The 21,361-nt window shown below is 39.4% G+C and overlaps 1 protein-coding gene across 1 annotated transcript in view; it reads right to left on the reverse strand.

The window, feature by feature from the left end:
• The window catches only part of ASIC4 (acid sensing ion channel subunit family member 4), a 668,821-nt gene that overhangs the window by 343,254 nt on the left and 304,206 nt on the right, over nucleotides 1–21,361 (reverse strand). The gene's annotated exons all lie outside the window — the stretch shown is intronic.

Here is a 21,361-nt window from a genome sequence, read left to right on the forward strand (position 1 = left end):
AAGGAGTTCAGCAGTGAGAAATATATAAATGCTGCTTTTATAATATATTATATAAAGAGAGAAAGAATTCTCTGAGCCTTTTGTAAAACCTACATAAGAAACTGCCTTATACCTTCCAAGCCAATAATTACAGAACTAATTTTATTGTATGTTACACCGTATTATGTTAAACTAACTCAAATAGTCTCAAGCTCACCTCAAATTAACACTGGAAAATCTTTGCAGTTCTAGCCCTTTAATACTGAGGGTTACAATTATTCTGCTTACATACAGGTTTTCATAAGGAGTAATTTAATATATGTTTACAATATTTTTTCTTTCACACAGTGGTAAGCAAAGTGAGCCAGACTTAGCACACTGGGGCCGAATTATCAAGCTCAGAATGAATGCCACGTGTTTCCAGCGAGCCTTCAGACTTGCCGGAAACAGAAGTTCTGAAGCAGCAGTCTAAAGACCGCTGCTCCATAACTGATCCGCTGCCTCTGAGGCTGCGGTCTGCAATCCGCCCAATCCTATACGATCGGGCTGATTAACACCCTCTGCTAGAGGCCACAAATCTGCAGGGGGCAGTTCTGGTGAACGGCTTGTGCGATGATAAATGCCGACTGTGTATGCTGTCGGCATTCAGCGATGTCTGTTGGAGATGATACGCTACAGCGTATCATGTCGGACAGACATTGATAAATCGTCCCCACTGGATCTACTTTATATAAAAATATAAGTATAGTCAAGATAAAGTAGGAGCTAATGGATAAAGTTCTGATACTGTATTTTGTAATTTTTATTGGGATAATTTGATACATAAACCCTGCTGAGCATATCAGTTGTCTTTATAAACCCTGATGGCACCAGAACAAATACCGCAATATACACGCTGTTGTCTCCTCTGCAACTATCTAAGTTAACCCTAAATCAGGAGGTCAGTATTTGCAGAAACTAGAACCTTTCTCTTTTCATTCTGATTATTAAAAGAGAAAGGGGTGATGAGAGAAAAGCAGTCACTGATTGCACCTCCGACAGAGCTGTGCCTGACTCTCCAATCAAAAGCAGCTTGCATTCTTCAGAGAGCTCCTTGGCAAATTAAATGCACAGTTAACGAGGCGTCCGCTAGAGTCGTATCAGCTTTAATCAGGGGTCAGGTCAATCTGAGAGGGAAAATTATTCAAAAAGCATATCCCTCAGTAATGTTAAGCTAAATAATAGTTATATGAATGTCTAAATTGAAATGTAAATATAGTGGGTATATGTTGTGTATGAATTTTTGTTTCATAATAACTTCAAATGCCTATCCTTTATTCCCAGTCTGGAATGTAATACGGCAACTAAAACAATGATTTTTTTTTTTGCACAAAAAGGGACATTATAGTTTAAAGTATGATCATGCTGTATAGCCCTAGCATTAAGCAGCCTTGTGATCTAAATTTTTTAGCTAAGCAATGCCTATTCTGACAGAAAAAAATAAATAAATGCTACTTTCCCTTTATTAATAGTCTATACAACCACCCACAAATCTCTCAAGTTAAAAATGCATAAACATAAATAGACTCAATTAAAATGCACATATGATTTATTCCCTAGCAATTTGTTCACTCGAAATTCTTTGGCAAGAACACATAGGTAAAGTCAGCTCCAGAGAAGCAATGCATTACTGGGAGAAAGCAGAACACATCTGGGGAGCCAATGCAAGAAACATATGTGATAGCCACCAATCACCAGCTAGTTCCCAGTAGTGTATTGCTGTTGCTGAGGATATGTACAACAAAGGATAAAACTAATTATTATTTTATGTGAAGTGAGCATGCACACTATTGGGATTCATTCTAATCAATCATAATTCTCGTTTGTAAAACGTATTTCATGATTTTTTGTCGAGTTTTTGTCTTCAACATCCATATTTATATTACACTTTTCAAATGCATTTGTGCCACAAACTCGCTCCTTATACATTGCATGTAGACACTTCATGGCTGATTTGTTGCACATGCTCAGTTCATATGTTAATAAAATATATTTTATTAAATTAATAAAAAAGATAAAAGGAAAGTTTAAACTTCACACATTTAAACTTTAAAACCTGCACACCAATTACATCTGATCATCTAAATGTTAATGTATTATTTCAATAATGTGTTTGGGTCATTAAACATAGTAATTATAAAATTAATCAAAATGATGTGAAGTTATTATAAATTAATCGCTCACATGCCATGAATTAACATTTTTTGGATGAGTTAAAAAATGCATCTTTACATATTAGGCTGCTATTGTCAATACTGAATAATTATCTTTTGTCTTTTTACTTTCACTGTAGCTGTGTTCTTTTGTCCCCTTTAAGACTTCTTACAATTTTTCATTTGTTTGGGTTTTTTTGTGTGTTTAGATTCGAAAACAAGGAAATCTAGCTAAACACTTTATAATTCAATCAGTGTTTCTTTGTATTGATTGAAAACGCTTAGAAATCAATAAAAAGAATAAAAAAAATCCCAGGCTGGTATACAATATTTGTGTGTATTAACACTGGAATGAAGCCAATTGAAAGAAAGAAAAAATAGAAATTTGACAAGAAGAAGAATTAGGTTTGAAAAGTTGTACTTAAAGTATGGATTGTTGTGGGTGGTGGGAGGGATGGGGAGGGACCCTATGCTACAGAATATCTACAGAAAAAAAAATGGAAAAACAGTTAGGGAGGAGTTTGGCAGGGTAGGCATGGGTATCTACACTAAAGAAAAACAAAGAGAAAAGGCTATGGTGAGGGGGGAGATGGGGAGGAATCCCTAGACTACAGAAAATAGGGATAAATAAAAAAAATAGAAAAGAAATACAAATCCATCCTCACTACATACTGGCAGACTAGATACCAGTACTTAACATGGTGTTCAGCAGTAGGATCGGGGAGGGAAGATAATTTGTGATATCTATAGATCTGCTCATCTATCTAGCTGTATATTAACAATATATATATATATATATATATATATATATATATATATATATATATATATATGGAAAGAAACCATACTCTTCAAAAACACCTTGTAAATAGTGTTTATAAATTTGAAAAGACTAACTGAATTTAATACCTAGCCAGTGTTAGCTGAACATAGGCCTGATGCAGACCCCAAAATAAATTATATAGATTCAGTATATTTTTATAAAAGAAAAATATTAATACATAGCAGAGCTGTATGAGAATACTATGTGTAAAGAAGGGGAATACAGCACTCAGTACGAAATACTCCTAATTGATCTGATATACAGATTAAAGGCTGAAACATTAGTATCCAGACACAAAAACATCTGACACACCTCGGTTAACTCAAAAAGCCATGATATTTATTCCTTATAGAAACAAAGCTAGCAGGCAAATGTCACATCACATATGGGGCCCCACTAAAGTGGATAACATGACCACAGTATGTATATGTATACAGATTACCGTAGGACATAACATGAGCCACAATATAACAGAGATACATAGATACAAAGATTAGCGGATTATGCCAAAAAATAGTGACTGAGAACACTAAAAGATTTGTCAATCTTATTGTGCAAAGTCCTGATGAAAAGACTTGATGTAGTATATATGCTTAGAGTCTCTGAGTCACTGATAGGGCATTAAACTTTGCTGGTCGAAACTGACATTATCGAGGTAAGAGCGTCCTCAAATATCAGTTTGCCTGATATCTCCAAACTCGGCAATTTTCAGCTTGTTATCCTTGAGCAGCACATGTAATTGTAACTAATGCATACGACCTTGTTTGTTGCAGCGAGATCCGGATATGCTGGGCAAAGAGGCATTCAGGTAAGTGGACCGGGATTCCTCCTCTGACGTCCTTTCACTCCCAACAGGTAGCGGTCTGTATCTTTTCTCCAGAGAACACAGGTCAGACTTGAAACTCCGTATGTGGGTAAGCTGATTTCTTACGCCTCTGCCACAGAAACTTTTCGGCTCCTTTCGAAAATGCACCCGCCAACCTTTACAGATGCATCTACTGCTGCTTCAATATGATTAGGTCGACGCGCGTTTTGCCCCACAATGCTGTGCGGTCGGGGCCTCGTCAGGACTGTCAATCAGGAATAGAACTTGCTGCTTTTATTGATTGCTCACCTGCCAGTATAGAGAGGTGTGTTTATACCAGTCAATCATCTTTGTTAGAGGTGTGACACCTAGTTTTAAGAAAAGCTGTTCGTTTACCCTTCTACTTCACTTTAATATTTACCTATAAAAAACATCAACAGGCACAGGGTTGATATAGATAAAAATACAGTGTTATATCTCTGAATATTCCATAGATTATATTTATATAGATGGTAAAGATTGTAAATAGAATAGTGTGAAGAGGTAATTATGTATTAAGCTATATAATACTATCTGCATTCGCTAGGAAAACCCTGGCATATGTATTTTTCATATGTGTTCCTTTTTAAAGTGGCTATATGGTCAGCCTAAAATATATAAAATTGTCTTTATTGTTTAACCTTTAGATCTTTTGTTAAAAAAATACACAAAAATATTCTGCTGTCATGGAAACACAACACAGGTTTATTAACCCCTTAATGACCGCAGCACTTTTCCATTTTCTGTCCGTTTGGGACCAAGGCTATTTTTACATTTTTGCGGTGTTTGTGTTTAGCTGTAATTTTCCTCTTACTCATTTACTGTACCCACACATATTATATACCGTTTTTCTCGCCATTAAATGGACTTTCAAAAGATACCATTATTTTCATCATATCTTATAATTTACTATAAAAAACATTATAAAATATGAAGAAAAAATGGAAAAAAACACACTTTTTCTAACTTTGACCCCCAAAATCTGTTGCACATCTACAACCACCAAAAAACACCCATGCTAAATAGTTTCTAAATTTTGTCCTGAGTTTAGAAATACCCAATGTTTACATCTTCTTTGCTTTTTTTGCAAGTTATAGGGCCATAAATACAAGTAGCACTTTGCTATTTCCAAACCACTTTTTTTCAAAATTAGCGCTAGTTACATTGGGACACTAATATCTTTCAGGAATCCCTGAATATCCATTGACATGTATATATTTTTTTTTCAAAGACATCCCAAAGTATTGATCTAGGCCCATTTTGGTATATTTCATGCCACTATTTCACTGCCAAATGCGATCAAATAAAAAAAATTGTTCACTTTTTCACAAATTTTTTCACAAACTTTAGGTTTCTCACTGAAATTATTTACAAACAACTTATGCAATTATAGAATAAATGGTTGTAAATGCTTCTCTGGGATCCCCTTTGTTCAGAAATAGCAGACATATATGGCTTTGGCTTTGCTTTTTGGTAATTAGAAGGCTGCTAAATGCCACTGCGCACAATACGTGTATTATGCCCAGCATTGAAGGGGTTAATTAGGGAGCATGTAGGGAGCTTCTAGGGTTAATTTTAGCTTTAGTGTAGTGTAGTAGACAACCCCAAGTATTGATCTAGGCCCATTTTGGTATATTTCATGCCCCCATTTCACCGCCAAATGCGATCAAAGTAAAAAAAATGTTAATTTTTTCACAATTTTAGGTTTCTCACTGAAATTATTTACAAACAGCTTGTGCAATTATGGCACAAATGGTTGTAAATGCTTCTCTGGGATGCCCTTTGTTCAGAAATAGCAGACATATATGACTTTGGCGTTGCTTTATGGTAATTAGAAAGTCGCTAAATGCTGCTGCGCATCACACGTGTATTATGGCTAGCAGTGAAGGGGTTAATTAGGTAGTTTGTAGGGAGCTTGCAGGGTTAATTTTAGCTTTAGTGTAGAGATCAGCCTCCCACCTGACACATCCCACCCCCTGATCCCTCCCAAACAGCTCCCTTCTCTCCCCCACCCCACAATTGTCACCGGCATCTTAAGTACTGGCAGAAAGTCTGCCAGTACTAAAATAAAAGTTTTTTTTTTAAGAAAAAAAAGCATATTTACATATGCTGTGTTTAGGATCCCCCCTTAACCCCCAACCTCCCTGATCCCCCCCAAAACAGCTCTCTAAGCCTCCCTCTCAGCCTTATTGGGGGCCATCTTGGGTACTGGCAGCTGTCTGCCAGTACCCAGTTTGAACAATCAAATGTTTATTTTTTTTTTTTTTTTTTTTCTGCAGTGTAGCTCAATCCCCCAACCCCCCCCCCCCCCCCCCACGGACCAACCCCGACCACCTAAATGACACCTAAGGTTTTTTTTATATATTTAAATTTTGTCCCACTTTTATTTTGGGACACATTTTTTCCGTAGTGTAGCGGTTCCCACCCGCTCCCTCCCCGCGCACGCGCCCGCCCCCGCCCCCTCGTGCACGTGCGCGCGCCCGCGTGCGCCTCCGGACTTACCCGCCCACGATTCCGCCCCCCTCCACATGACCAGGGCCATCGATGGCCGCCACCCACCTCCCACACCGGCTCCCACCCACCAACGATACCGGCCATCGATGTCCGGTGCAGAGAGGGCCACAGAGTGGCTCTCTCTGCATCGGATGGCCGTAAAAGGTTATTGCAGGATGCCTCCATATCGAGGCATCACTGCAATAACCGGAAAGCAGCTGGAAGCGAGCAGGATCGCTTCCAGCTGCTTTCCACACCGAGGACATGCGTTAACTGCCTTTTTTCTGAGGACGTACCCTGCACGTCCTCGGTCGTTAAGGGGTTAAAAAAAACAAAAAACACAATAATCTTTGTTAAATATATATGTAGAACAATCATTGGTACCCCTATGAATTTATATGAGAAAAATATATTTGAAGTATATTCGCATTGATATTTTTAATTTTTTAGTACATCTGGGTGACTAGGAACAGGAAATTGTTCAACCATAACTTCCTGTTTCACAGGGGTATAAATATGAGGTAACACATAGGCCAAATTCCCTTAGTCATGCATCACAAAGGGGAAGACAAAGGTATATAGCTGTGATGTGTGGCAAAAGGTTGTTGAGCTTAGTAAAATAGGAAGTGAGTATAAGAAAATAGCAAAAGCATTAAAAATGCCCATTTCCAGGACTAATCAATGCCACCAATTTAAATGTATTATACTATGTATTACCTTTGAGATATACCCGTTGTACTTGTCAACCTATAATTGGAAAAATCAATAAAAATAATAAAAAAAAAATAATAATTAAAAAAAATGCCCAGGACAATAACTAAGGCCTAGATTTAGAGTTCGGCGGTAGCCGTGAAAACCAGCGTTAGAGGCTCCTAACGCTGGTTTTGGCCGCCCGCTGGTATTTGGAGTCAGTGATTAAAGGGTCTAACGCTCACTTTTCAGCCGCGACTTTTCCATACCGCAGATCCCCTTACGTCAATTGCGTATCCTATCTTTTCAATGGGATCTTTCTAACGCCGGTATTTAGAGTCGTTTCTGAAGTGAGCGTTAGAGCTCTAACGACAAAACTCCAGCCGCCGGAAAATAGCAGGAGTTAAGAGCTTTCTGGGCTAACGCCGGTTCATAAAGCTCTTAACTACTGTACCCTAAAGTACACTAACACCCATGAACTACCTATGTACCCCTAAACCGAGGTCCCCCCACATCGCCGCCACTCGATTTAAATGTTTTAACCCCTAATCTGCCGACCGCCACCTACGTTATACTTATGTACCCCTAATCTGCTGCCCCTAACCCCGCCGACCCCTGTATTACATTTATTAACCCCTAACCTGCCCCCCACAACGTCGCCGCCAGCTACTTACAATAATTAACCCCTAATCTTCCGACCGCAAAGCGCCGCCACCTACGTTATCCTTATGTACCCCTAATCTGCTGCCCCTAACACCGCCGACCCCTATATTATATTTATTAACCCCTAATCTGCCCCCCACAACGTCGCCGACACCTGCCTACACTTATTAACCCCTAATCTGCCGAGCGGACCTGAGCGCTACTATAATAAAGTTATTAACCCCTAATCCGCCTCACTAACCCTATCATAAATAGTATTAACCCCTAATCTGCCCTCCCTAACATCGCCGACACCTACCTTCAATTATTAACCCCTAATCTGACGACCGGAGCTCACCGCTACTATAATAAATGGATTAACCCCTAAAGCTAAGTCTAACCCTAACACTAACACCCCCCTAACTTAAATATAATTTACATCTAACGAAATTAATTAACTCTTATTAAATAACTTATTCCTATTTAAAGCTAAATACTTACCTGTAAAATAAATCCTAATATAGCTACAATATAAATTATAATTATATTATAGCTATTTTAGGATTAATATTTATTTTACAGGCAACTTTGTAATTATTTTAACCAGGTACAATAGCTATTTAATAGTTACCTAGTTAAAATAATAACAAATTTACCTGTAAAATAAATCCTAACCTAAGATATAATTAAACCTAACACTACCCTATCAATAAATTAATTAAATAAACTACCTACAATTACCTACAATTAACCTAACACTACACTATCAATAAATTAATTAAACACAATTCCTACAAATAAATACAATTAAATAAACTAGCTAAAGTACAAAAAATAAAAAAGAACTAAGTTACAAAAAATAAAAAAATATTTACAAACATCAGAAAATTATTACAACAATTTTAAACTAATTACACCTACTCTAAGCCCCCTAATAAAATAACGAAGACCCCCAAAATAAAAAATTCCCTACCCTATTCTAAATTAAAAAAGTTAAAAGCTCTTTTACCTTACCAGCCCTGAACAGGGCCCTTTGCGGGGCATGCCCCAAGAATTTCAGCTCTTTTGCCTGTAAAAAAAACACATACAATACCCCCCCCCCCCCAACATTACAACCCACCACCCACATACCCCTAATCTAACCCAAACCCCCCTTAAATAAACCTAACACTAAGCCCCTGAAGATCTTCCTACCTTGTCTTCACCATCCAGGTATCACCGATCCGTCCTGGCTCCAACATCTTCATCCAACCCAAGCGGGGGTTGGCGATCCATCATCCGGTGGCTGAAGAGGTCCAGAAGAGGCTCCAAAGTCTTCCTCCTATCCGGCAAGAAGAGGACATCCGGACCGGCAAACATCTTCTCCAAGCGGCATCTTCGATCTTCTTGCATCCGGTGCGGAGCGGGTCCATCTTGAAGCAGGCGACGCGGATCCATCCTCTTCTTCCGTTGTCTCCCGACGAATGACGGTTCCTTTAAGGGACGTCATCCAAGATGGCGTCCCTTGAATTCCGATTGGCTGATAGGATTCTATCAGCCAATTGGAATTAAGGTAGGAATATTCTAATTGGCTGATGGAATCAGCCAATCAGAATCAAGTTCAATCCTATTGGCTGATCCAATCAGCCAATCAGATTGAGCTCGCATTCTATTGGCTGATCGGAACAGCCAATAGAATGCGAGCTCAATCTGATTGGCTGATTGGATCAGCCAATCGGATTGAACTTGATTCTGATTGGCTGATGGAATCAGCCAATCAGAATATTCCTACCTTAATTCCGATTGGCTGATCGAATCCTATCAGCCAATCGGAATTCAAGGGACGCCATCTTGGATGACGTCCCTTAAAGGAACCGTCATTTGTCGGGAGACAACGGAAGAAGAGGATGGATCCGCGTCGCCTGCTTCAAGATGGACCCGCTCCGCACCGGATGCAAGAAGATCGAAGATGCCGCTTGGAGAAGATGTTTGCCGGTCCGGATGTCCTCTTCTTGCCGGATAGGAGGAAGACTTTGGAGCCTCTTCTGGACCTCTTCAGCCACCGGATGATGGATCGCCAACCCCCGCTTGGGTTGGATGAAGATGTTGGAGCCAGGACGGATCGGTGATACCTGGATGGTGAAGACAAGGTAGGAAGATCTTCAGGGGCTTAGTGTTAGGTTTATTTAAGGGGGGTTTGGGTTAGATTAGGGGTATGTGGGTGGTGGGTTGTAATGTTGGGGGGGGGTATTGTATGTGTTTTTTTTACAGGCAAAAGAGCTGAAATTCTTGGGGCATGCCCCGCAAAGGGCCCTGTTCAGGGCTGGTAAGGTAAAAGAGCTTTTAACTTTTTTAATTTAGAATAGGGTAGGGAATTTTTTATTTTGGGGGTCTTTGTTATTTTATTAGAGGGCTTAGAGTAGGTGTAATTAGTTTAAAATTGTTGTAATAATTTTCTGATGTTTGTAAATATTTTTTTATTTTTTGTAACTTAGTTCTTTTTTATTTTTTGTACTTTAGCTAGTTTATTTAATTGTATTTATTTGTAGGAATTGTGTTTAATTAATTTATTGATAGTGTAGTGTTAGGTTAATTGTAGGTAATTGTAGGTAGTTTATTTAATTAATTTATTGATAGGGTAGTGTTAGGTTTAATTATATCTTAGGTTAGGATTTATTTTACAGGTAAATTTGTTATTATTTTAACTAGGTAACTATTAAATAGTTCTTAACTATTTAATAGCTATTGTACCTGGTTAAAATAATTACAAAGTTGCCTGTAAAATAAATATAAATCCTAAAATAGCTATAATATAATTATAATTTATATTGTAGCTATATTAGGATGTATTTTACAGGTAAGTATTTAGCTTTAAATAGGAATAATTTATTTAATAAGAGTTAATTTATTTCGTTAGATTTAAATGATATTTAAGTTAGGGGGGTGTTAGTGTTAGGGTTAGACTTAGCTTTAGGGGTTAATCCATTTATTATAGTAGCGGTGAGCTCCGGTCGTCAGATTAGGGGTTAATAATTGAAGTTAGGTGTCGGCGATGTTAGGGAGGGCAGATTAGGGGTTAATACTATTTATGATAGGGTTAGTGAGGCGGATTAGGGGTTAATAACTTTATTATAGTAGCGCTCAGGTCCGCTCGGCAGATTAGGGGTTAATAAGTGTAGGCAGGTGTCGGCGACGTTGTGGGGGGCAGATTAGGGGTTAATAAATATAATCTAGGGGTCGGCGGTGTTAGGGGCAGCAGATTAGGGGTACATAGGGATAACGTAGGTTGCGGCGGTTTACGGAGCGGCAGATTAGGGGTTAAAAAAAATATGCAGGGGTCAGCGATAGCGGGAGCGGCAGAATAGGGGTTAATAAGTGTAAGGTTAGGGGTGTTTAGACTCGGGTACATGTTAGAGTGTTAGGTGCAGACGTAGGAAGTGTTTCCCCATAGGAAACAATGGGGCTGCGTTAGGAGCTGAACGCTGCTTTTTTGCAGGTGTTAGGTTTTTTTTCAGCTCAAACAGCCCCATTGTTTTCTATGGGGGAATCGTGCACGAGCACGTTTTTGAGGCTGGCCGCGTCCGTAAGCAACTCTGGTATCGAGAGTTGCATTTGCGGTAAAAATGCTCTACGCTCCTTTTTTGGAGCCTAACGCAGCATTTGTTTGAACTCTCGATACCAGAGTTAAATTTATGGTGCGGCCAGAAAAAAGCCCGCGGAGCGTTAACAGCCCTTCTACCGCCAAACTCCAAATCTAGGCCTTAGAATTTCCAGCCAACTGGAAATGTTATGAATCAACCTGGAAGAGGATGTGTGTCTTTTGACTCAATGCACTGTGAAGAGGATGGTTTGAGTGGCTAAAATATCTCTATGGATTACAGCTGGAGAATTGCAGAAGTTAGTTGCGTCTGGGGGTCAGAAAGTTTCCAAAACTGCAATCCTACATCCCCTACATCACCACAAGTTGTTTTTTAAGGGTTTCAAGAAAAAAACCTCTACTCTCATCCAAACACAAACTCAAGCATCTTCAGTTTGCCAGACACTACTGTAACTTCAAATGGGATCAGGTTCAGATGAAACCAAAAGCTATAGAGCATTTTGACAATAAACACTAGAGGGTGGTTGGGTGCACACAGAGAAGTAGCCATATGAAAAAGGACCTCATGCCCACGGTTCAATATGGTGGTGGCTCTTTAATGTTTTGGGGCTGACTGCCTCTGCCAAAAAGCTTAAAATGGGTCATGGTTGAATCTTCCAGCATGACAATGATACAAAACATACATCAAAATCAACACAATAATGACCACAAAGTCAAGATTCTACCCTGGCCATCCCAGTCCCCTGACTTGAAACCTGTGAGGTGAACTAAAGAGTAGATTTCACCAGCGTCAACCTTGAAAATTGAAAGGATCTGGAGAGATTCTGTATGGAGGAATTGTCTCAGATCCCTTGCCCTGTATTCTCCAACCTCATCAGGCATTATAGGAAAAGACTCAGAACTGTTATGTTGGCAAAGGAAGGTAGCACAAAGTATTGACTAAAAGGGAGCCAATAACTGTGGAAAACATTTAAAAAAAAAAATATTTTTTTGACAAACCTATGTTGTGTTTGCAATTGTTTGATATCCATGAAAGTAGAGTATTTTTGTGTATTTTTTGAACAAAAGATCAAAAGGTTAAACAATAAAGACAACTTTTCACAGCCTTCTTTGCTCATATTTACCAAGGGTGCAAATATTAGTGGATGGCACTGTATATATACATATTTGTATAGTGCCACTAAATTCTGTAGCGCCAGGTACAGAGATAGGGGTATACAATGAAAAGAATTTGTTATAAGATACAAAAACATAACAGACTATGCACATCTAGTATAAGAGGAAGAGGGTCATGATCTAGAGAGCTTACAGTCTACAGGCTGACAGTTCAGAGACATTTGATTTGGGGTAGCTTCTCACATGGATTGTAGATGCAGCTGCAGCATGTAAGCCAAGGCAGTTCATTAATTATTTTGGTTAGGATGAAAAACAGAGGAGAGATGGTAAGTCAGAATACAGAGTCTGAATAAGTGTGTTTTCAAGGAACATCTTAAAGGGACAGTCTACACCAGAATTTTTATTGTTTTAAAAGATAGATAATCCCTTTATTACCCATTCCCCAGTTTTGCATAACCAACACAGTTATATTAATACACTTTTAACCTCTGTGATTATCTTGTATCTAAGCCTCTGCAAACTGCCCCTTTATTTCAGTCCTTTTGACAGACTTGCAGTCTAGCCAATCAGTGCCTGCAACCAGATAACTTCACGTGCACGAGCACAGTGTTATCTATATGAAATACATGAACTAACACCCTCTAGTGGTGAAAAACTGTTAAAATGCATTCTAAAAAGAGGTGGGCTTCAAGGTCTAAGAAATTAGCATATGAACCTCCTAGGTTAAGCTTTCACCTAAGAATACCAAGAGAACAAAGCAAAATTGGTGATAAAAGTAAATTGGAAAATTGTTTAAAATTACATGCTCTATCTGAATCATGAAAGTTTATTTTGGCCTAGACTGTCCCTTTAAGCTTTACATGGTGTTGAGAATAGAGTCTCCAACTGTCACAGAAATGTCAGGTGTTGGATGTCTCGAACAGAGGGGAAAAAAGAAGCAGCTCCGTTTTGGACAGATTGAGCTGCAGGTAGTGTGAGGACATCCAAGAGGAAATTGCAGAGAGACAGTTGGTAATCTGGTTGAGTAAAGAGGGAGAGATATCAGGAGAGGAAAGATAGATGTTTGTATCATCAGCATATAAGTGGTACTGGTAGAAGGGGTGGAGGGGTCAAGCGAGGGCTTTTTTAGGATTGGTGTATGCTTGAATGTATCAGGAAATGTGCCTGCGATGAGAGAATGGTTAAAGAAAGATTTGTATTATAGACTTTTCTGGTACCTGATGGGTTTAATGGGAGTTAGGCAAGGTACATCTATTGCTTCACCTGGGCGGGCATTATAAGTATAGAGTGTAAAGTATTGAGTGACAACTGGAAGTGTATGGCTTAACCCTCTCGCTATATGTGAGGGCTGCAAGATATGTACATCTAGTATAAAGGGATTATCTCCTACGCTCATCATATGCACAGATTGCAAGTGACTCGATTATAATCTTGTAGCTGTTCACTTCTCCGTGCAAAGAAAAGGTTCCACAAAGAAAGATACGGCATCATGAAATGACTTCAAAACACTACAGAGAAAACAAATAAAAAAATGTGAAAAACACCACTGATAAAGCAGTCATTTACAACATATACAAAAATAATACTTAAAAAAAAAAAAAAAATGTAGGAAAGACAACCGTGTCAGTTTTGCAATAACAATACGACAGGATACTTTATGGGTAATAGAGACTTTATAGAATTTGCATGCTTGGCGCTAATGTAGGTGCAACAGTCAGCCCTTTGCTTGTGTTTGAAGGTCGCGCCAGGACAACTTTAGTTCTATCCAGCGACACTACTATTTTATAATAAAAAAGACATAGAAATATTTTACACTTACAAACACGTTAGCCGTGTTTCAAGCTGATTTTAGTTGAAATACTTTTTATTGTTATTATTACATCATAAACAACAGGTACAAAACATAATGTTCATCCAATACATTCCATAACAGATCCATTGACCTCTTGACCAAAGCTAATGTCCAGTATTTAACCTAACTTTAATTGTTTGGTACCTTGAGAGATCTTTACCTTGCATAGAAAAAATGAACTTAAAGATCATCTATGTTATTGTCCATCCGACCTGCATTGTAGCATAGTAAATTAGAATTTCAAAATCATGGAAGAGTGGGAAAAGGATTGGCAAATGGTAACATATCAAACTATTCATCGTTGTTTCTTTCTCCCTATTTGTCATGTTTACTCAGTACAAATTTTCCCCTCCCATTCTTCCACCCCTCCCCCCAATCAACTCAATAACAAAAAATAAACCAACATAAAATTAAACTACATTCAACTTGCCTGTCGCTTCATTTCTTTTGCAGCGGATCCTGGGAAGGGGCCCCCACCAATCTTTGAATTCAGTCTTAGTAGTGTACCTGGCCTTACCGTCTGATTTCTAAGTTAAGTCTCCCACTACCCCCTGATAACAGTCCTCCTCTCCCTTAGCCAGAATGAGCATCTTCCCTTCACAAGTCTCCCTAGTATCCTGCCAGAAGCCAATAGTACCAAATTTTAGAGAATTGATTGAAGTTATTTTTAATATGAGCTGCTGTTTCAGACATTTTATATGTAGCTTGGATCTTATCTGTCACTTCCATCCAAGAAGGAGCTCCTGACTTCCAATATCTCGCCACGCAGATTCTGGTGGCTGTACAAAGTGTACGTATAAACGTGTTGATGGGAGCACCAAAGGGTTCAATGCGTTCGTTCAGTAGTGCTTGTGGTGCTGTTAGGGAAATGGTTTCAGACAGTACTTCACTAAGTAAGTCAGATAGTCTGGACCATATTTGTTTAATCTGTGGACAATCCCACCACATATGAATATATGTCCCTGTTTCAGCACATCCCCTATAGCAAAGTTTACTACCCCTCTGAGTGTAGTGTGAGGTGATTGTGGGAGTCAAGTACCATCTAAAAGATGTTTTAATACAGTTTTCCCTGAAGTCGGCGCTGATTAATCCCTTACTAGACGTATATAGTATTGACTCCCATTCCTCCCTTGAGTATATTATGTTTAATTCTTTTTCCCATTTCTCCATCAGTGTAGTTTTAGAGGTGTTTTTGGCTTTTTGAATCTCTAAATATATGGCTGAAATCTGTTGTTTGTGTCTTTTAGAAGAATTGCAGAAACGTTCTAGTGTTGTTAACTGCTTCACTGAGCTGTGTGTCCTAAATTTAGCAATAGCCGAGGATACCTGCAAATATAGAAACCATTGAATTTTCTCGGGATTCACTTTATCCTGAATTTGTTGATATGTCGCTATTCTATTTTTATGTAAGAAATCCGCTACCCTGTACAGCCCTTTGTTTTCCCACTTCCCTATGTGCGTGTGAAAGTCTGGGTTTAGAAGAGTCTTTATCGGTCTCATGACTGAATCTGTTGGTATGAGATTTAAAGATCTGGACAGCGAAGTCCAGAGCTGCATCATCTCGATCGTAAGTTTAGAAGCTGACATTCCCTTAAAAGGTTGTTTCGAGTGGTCCCATAAGATATCATCTGAATTTTTATAGTCTGTCATGAGTGTCTCTACCCGCACCCACACCTGGTCCCCTGATTTCTTGCTAAAGAGGGTGGTCTGCGCCAACCGTGCCGCTTGATAATAATGTATTAGATTTGGTACTCCCACCCCTCCCAATTGTCTATGCTGTTGAAGAATATGGGATGGAATTCTAGCTTTTTTATTTCCTCTAAGAAAACCCACCCAGTCTGATTGCAATTTACTCAGGTCAATGAGTGGAATTTTAATTGGGAGGGCTCGGAAGAGGTATAAAAGTCTCGGGAGAATATTCATTTTGATCGCCGTTAATCGGCCGTACCAAGAGAAACTGCCTTTTTTCCATATATTTATATCTTTTCTAATCATTCTATATAGAGGAACATAATTTAATCTATATAAGTCAGCCATATTATTCGAGATTTTAATCCCTAAGTATTTGATCGATTCTGTGGTCCATAAAAATTCAAAGTTAGTTTCGATGAGTTTTTTAGTATGATTGGGAAGGGCTATGGGGAGGGCTTCACACTTTTCAAGGTTGACCTTGTATCCTGATATATCTGAGTAATCTTTCAATACTCTGTATAAATTTGGGAGGGAGATGAGTGGTTTAGTCAATGTAAGAAGGACATCATCAGCAAACAAAGATATCTTAAACTCCTGCCCTTTGAGTAAAACTCCATGTATGTCTGATGACTGGCGAATCATCGCTGCTAGTGGCTCTATGCAGATCGCAAATAAAAGTGGCGAAAGCGGGCAACCCTGGCGTGTGCCATTCAATATATCTATTAATTTTGATTGATAACCTGCCGCCCTAACACTAGCTGTGGGATGAGAGTATATGCTTTTAATAGCTTGAACAAATGGGCCATTGATACCTAACCTAGTAAGAACCTCCAGCATAAAGACCCAGTCTATTCTATCGAACGCCTTCTCCGCGTCCAGTGACAGGGCCAGAGAAGGCGTTCTCGTTTTGCTAAGGTATTCTATCAAGGAGATCACGCGCCTAGTGTTGTCCGGGGCCTCTCTATCTTGAATAAAGCCCACCTGGTCTGGGTGGATCAGTGTGGGTAGATGCAATTTTAGCCTATTCGCTAGAATTTTGGTGAAAATCTTGATGTCCTGGTTAATAAGGGAAATGGGTCGGTAGCTTTGACATAACTTTGGGTTTCTGCCAGGTTTAGGAATAACTACTATTTTGGCCTGAATGATTTCATGGGGGATCTCATTACCTTGTAAAATATCATTACAAAAAGAGACCACGTGTGGGGTTAAAACCGATTTATAAAGTTGGTAATATTCGCCTGGGAACCCATCAGGGCCTGCTGCTTTTCCCGGTTTAAGCTCTTTTATGGCGTTAAGGACTTCTCTAGTCGTTATTTCTGCATTTAATTCATCACTAGCTTCTTTATCTAGCGGTGTAAGTGTAATGTCATCTAGAAACCTAGACCTACGCTGCGTTATCTGGTCGTTATATACTACTTTTTTCCCATCATAGAGACAACCGTAGTATTGAGCAAAACTGTCCGCTATCTCTTGTGGATTAGAGGTGCACGAGCCGTCAGGTTTCTGTAAGTGAGGTATAGCGAAAGATTTTGTCCGCTCCTTAAGTTTATGGGCCAAATACCTATCCGGTTTATTTGAGTACAAAAAGTATTGTGCTCTTAATCTGTGTGCTGCCCTCACTGAAGTCTTATTCATAATTGCTGCTAGTTCAGCTCTTTTGGCCTGTAATTGTGTAAATACTTTAGGTGATAAATTCTGTTGGTGTACTCTAGTTAAGGTGTCTATTTGTTTTTGTAATGTATCTGTTTGGAGCCTAGACTTTTTGGTTAGAGCGGCTTTTTCTTTAATCAGTAGCCCTCTGATATAAGGTTTGTGTGCCGCCCAGATGGTGATAGGGTTGGAAGTGGTTCCTGCATTAATGCCCCAATATTCTGATAAAGCTTTTGATATAAATTTGCATGTCTTGGGGTTTTGGAGTACAAATGGATCAAAGTTCCAAGACCGTGTCGCACTAGTATGAAATGATTGCTTAATATCTATTTGGACTATGGAATGGTCCGACCAGGCACAGGCATGAATCTTGGAAAAGGCCAAGTCTGGAATCAATGTTTGGCTGACATATATGTAATCTAGTTTTGTATAGGATTTATGTGCAAATGAGTAGAATGTGTAGTCATTGGTCTTACCATATAGCGTGTCCCATGTGTCTAGAATATTGTGAGATAAGAAAATCTCTTTTATTTTCTTAATTGTAGAATTGTGTCTCAGTTGTTTTTGGGATAGTGGATTTTTGTCCTTATTTTGATAAGCATACATCGGCACATTAAAATCCCCCCCCAATATTATCCTGGAATGTGACCATCTAGTCAAGAAATGTGAGACTTGAGAAAAAAAGGCTGCTTGGGTTTCATTAGGTGCATATACATTACAAAAGGTTATTTGCTTTTCATGTATTCTCCCTTGAAGTATCAAGAACCTGCCCTCCGGGTCCCTTATTGTCTCTTCCACCACAAACCCCACCGACTGGTGAATTAATATTGACACACCTCTTTTCTTTTGATCTGTTATAGAGTGGAAATGTTGCGTGTACCCCTTGGCCCCCGTATTTAGGAATGACTTCTCTAGTAAAATGTGTCTCCTGAAGGAAAATGATGTTCGCTTTTAATCTATTGTATTGGCCTAGCGCCGTCCGTCTCTTAAGGTCTGTGTTAAGGCCCCTAACATTGTGTGATATCAGTCTGAGATTACAAGCCATTACTCACTGTTTTGGAGGTAGGGGGCCCACCCCGGATCCGCTGTCTCTGCTATCACTCTTGTTGCCCGAAGGCATTGTAGACATAACTTTCTCTTGTTGGGTGATTCATGGAAATAGGCAAGATGAGTCAACAGAACATAAACAAAAACAAGAACAAATAAGTTTACATTCAATAACAATCTGTTCAAAAACCTCATTAAAACAAGATAATTAAGAACTAAAATTATTTTCCTCCTATATAAGAAAAACAATAAAATGTAAAAAACAAGAATAGTCTCAACCCTGACCTCCTCCTTACACAGGTTGATCGTATTCTATTAACCTTCCGTACTATAACTGTAAAAATTAGAACATTAGATCTTTTCTCCTTCCCCCTTGAAGAGGGGGCAAGAGACTTGTCGGGTAAGAGTATAAGAAAAGGTGGTATTATAAAGGCCAAAAAAGAAACAAACCCCCCCCCCCCCACAGACACAAAAGGGGGTTATAGCTAGGTTTGACATTTTCTTAACCCTGTCAATTGTGCCACCCTGAAAACATACCCAATATTTTCAAAACCTTTTACTCAAAGGAGACCGTCTCATTCCAGCTCCCTCTAGTAGGAGACCAGTGATTATCAAAATTCCTTGCATATCGGTTCTCCCTCCAGAATTAGGATTGGATGTGGAGATGGTGTACTCCCCATCTCCCTCTTGTCTCAGAGAGATTGGATAGGACTTAATCTAAATAAATCAGTGGGGAAGAGAATGTCAAGACTTAGCTTTTCTTTTTGAGACTCTAGTCCATTTCTGTCTCTGTTGATGAATCTGGCTTGATGATGCTGGAGAGGAGTCGTCTGTTTGATTTAGTTGGGGTATCTCAGGCGTTTCCAATTGCAGTCTGCGACATATATCTGGTATTTCCGATACTTCTTTCAGGTTTAGTGATCTACCATTGTGTTGAATAAATAGGCAAAAGGGGAATCCCCATCGGTACCCAATCTGATGCTTTCTCAAGAGAGTGGTAAGAGGCCTCAAATAGCTTCTCCTCTGAAGTGTCCTGATACAAAGATCTTGGAAAAACTGGATTACCACACCTTGGAATTTAAAAGTAGGGTGCTTTCTAGCTGCTGATAGAATACCTTCCTTTTCTGGGAATCTGAGGAACTTAACAATAACATCTCTAGGCGGTGCATCCTCTTTTGGTCTGGCTCTTAATGCACGGTGTGCTCTCTCCATTTGAAATTTTTCCTCACCTACTTCTCCCGTGATGGCTTGAAATAATTGGTGTAGATAGACGGGAAGCTCTTCTGCCGAGACTGCCTCAGGTATCCCCTTCAGCCGCAGATTACATCTGCGGCTCCTGTTTTCAAGATCTTCCACTTTGTCATGCATCTCATTCATTTCCTGCTGTTGAGTGGAGAGCTTTTGTGTGAGGTTAGAGAGGTCTTCTGTAGTGGTGGTCTCATTTTCCTCTAGGGTAGCTACCCTATTACCCAAATCTGAGATATCTTGTTTTATGTCCGCCAGGCTATTGGTGACAGTATTTTGGAAAGCATCAAATTTCTCCCAAAGTTTATCGAAGTTTGCAGTGATGTCCTGCTTAGATACCAATGTCTTTAAATCATCTCTTGTAGCCGGAATTGTATCATCTTCCATGCACTGTGAACCTGTATCAGAATCATTTTCTTCGTCAAGCGTTGCAATGTTTGAATCTAAAGTTTTCTCCCCCTTAGCCGGTTTAAAAAACAGACTAGCTGCTGGTGGTTTAGGCCCTTGGGCCGGCTTATTCTGTTTCCTGACTGACATCGTGGTGGGAAGTGAATCTTAAGACCCAAAACTGAGGTTAGGTGTATGCTTTAGAGCAATTTTATACAGCTTATTGAGTAGCCAGACCAAAATCTAAACAGCAACCCAGTGTTGGTGGTATTTTAAATTCTCTTCAACAGTAAGCTATTACATCCGTATTGTAGCAGCCAGCATTTATTGATAGACTTATGAAAATCCTTACTCCATATTAGTCGCTAATATTAACCCCTTGGGATAAGAGGTGGCATATAGTCCATCCTTTTAAAGGCCCTTATTTTTCCCTTGCCACATTGTGGATTGCCTCGTAGTTGGCTTATAAATATCAGCTTCTGCAATTACTGTCTCTTTAAACAGCTATTTAGAGCTGTATGTAGCGAGTTGATTACTGCCCTGTGACCAAAACATGTTAAGTTTCTCAATGTCCTGTGGCTTGTCTGTCAATACTGCTTAGTGCTGCAAACCTCTTCTTTCTAGTCCACCCTGTACTTTAAGTCTTATTGCATATGACTCACTTTCTATATCTCCATTCTCAGTTTCGTTCCCCACCTCCTCACTCCTGTGAAAGTTAGAACTCCATTACCTCTCTTACCGCATCTAGCGTGGGAGCTGTTCTCTGATCATTCCGGGGCCTCATCCGGTTGCTGTTGTAAGACCGGTTGTCCGGTCTAATAATTACCCGGTTTGTCTGCTTCACTTAGGTTGCGGCAGCAGGAGGCTTTGGCTGCTTCAGGGCCCTTGCGTGGTTGATGAGTGCCGTGTGATATCGCTCATTTGTAAGTGCGCCACAAAAGCAAGATGGCGATCGGCATCTGCCTTCTCTAGCTATTTCCAGCCGTTATAGCAAACTGTTAGTGGCCAGCTGCAGTCTCTATCGATTCCGGGTGTGTGTAGCCTCTTGTCCACAGCAATCAGGCTATTCCTTGACTTTTCACTTTACCCACATATCTGTTTACAGTATAGTGCTGCACGGAGCTCCCAAACT

Source organism: Bombina bombina, chromosome 1 (assembly GCF_027579735.1).
Source record: "Bombina bombina isolate aBomBom1 chromosome 1, aBomBom1.pri, whole genome shotgun sequence".
NCBI lineage: Eukaryota > Metazoa > Chordata > Amphibia > Anura > Bombinatoridae > Bombina > Bombina bombina.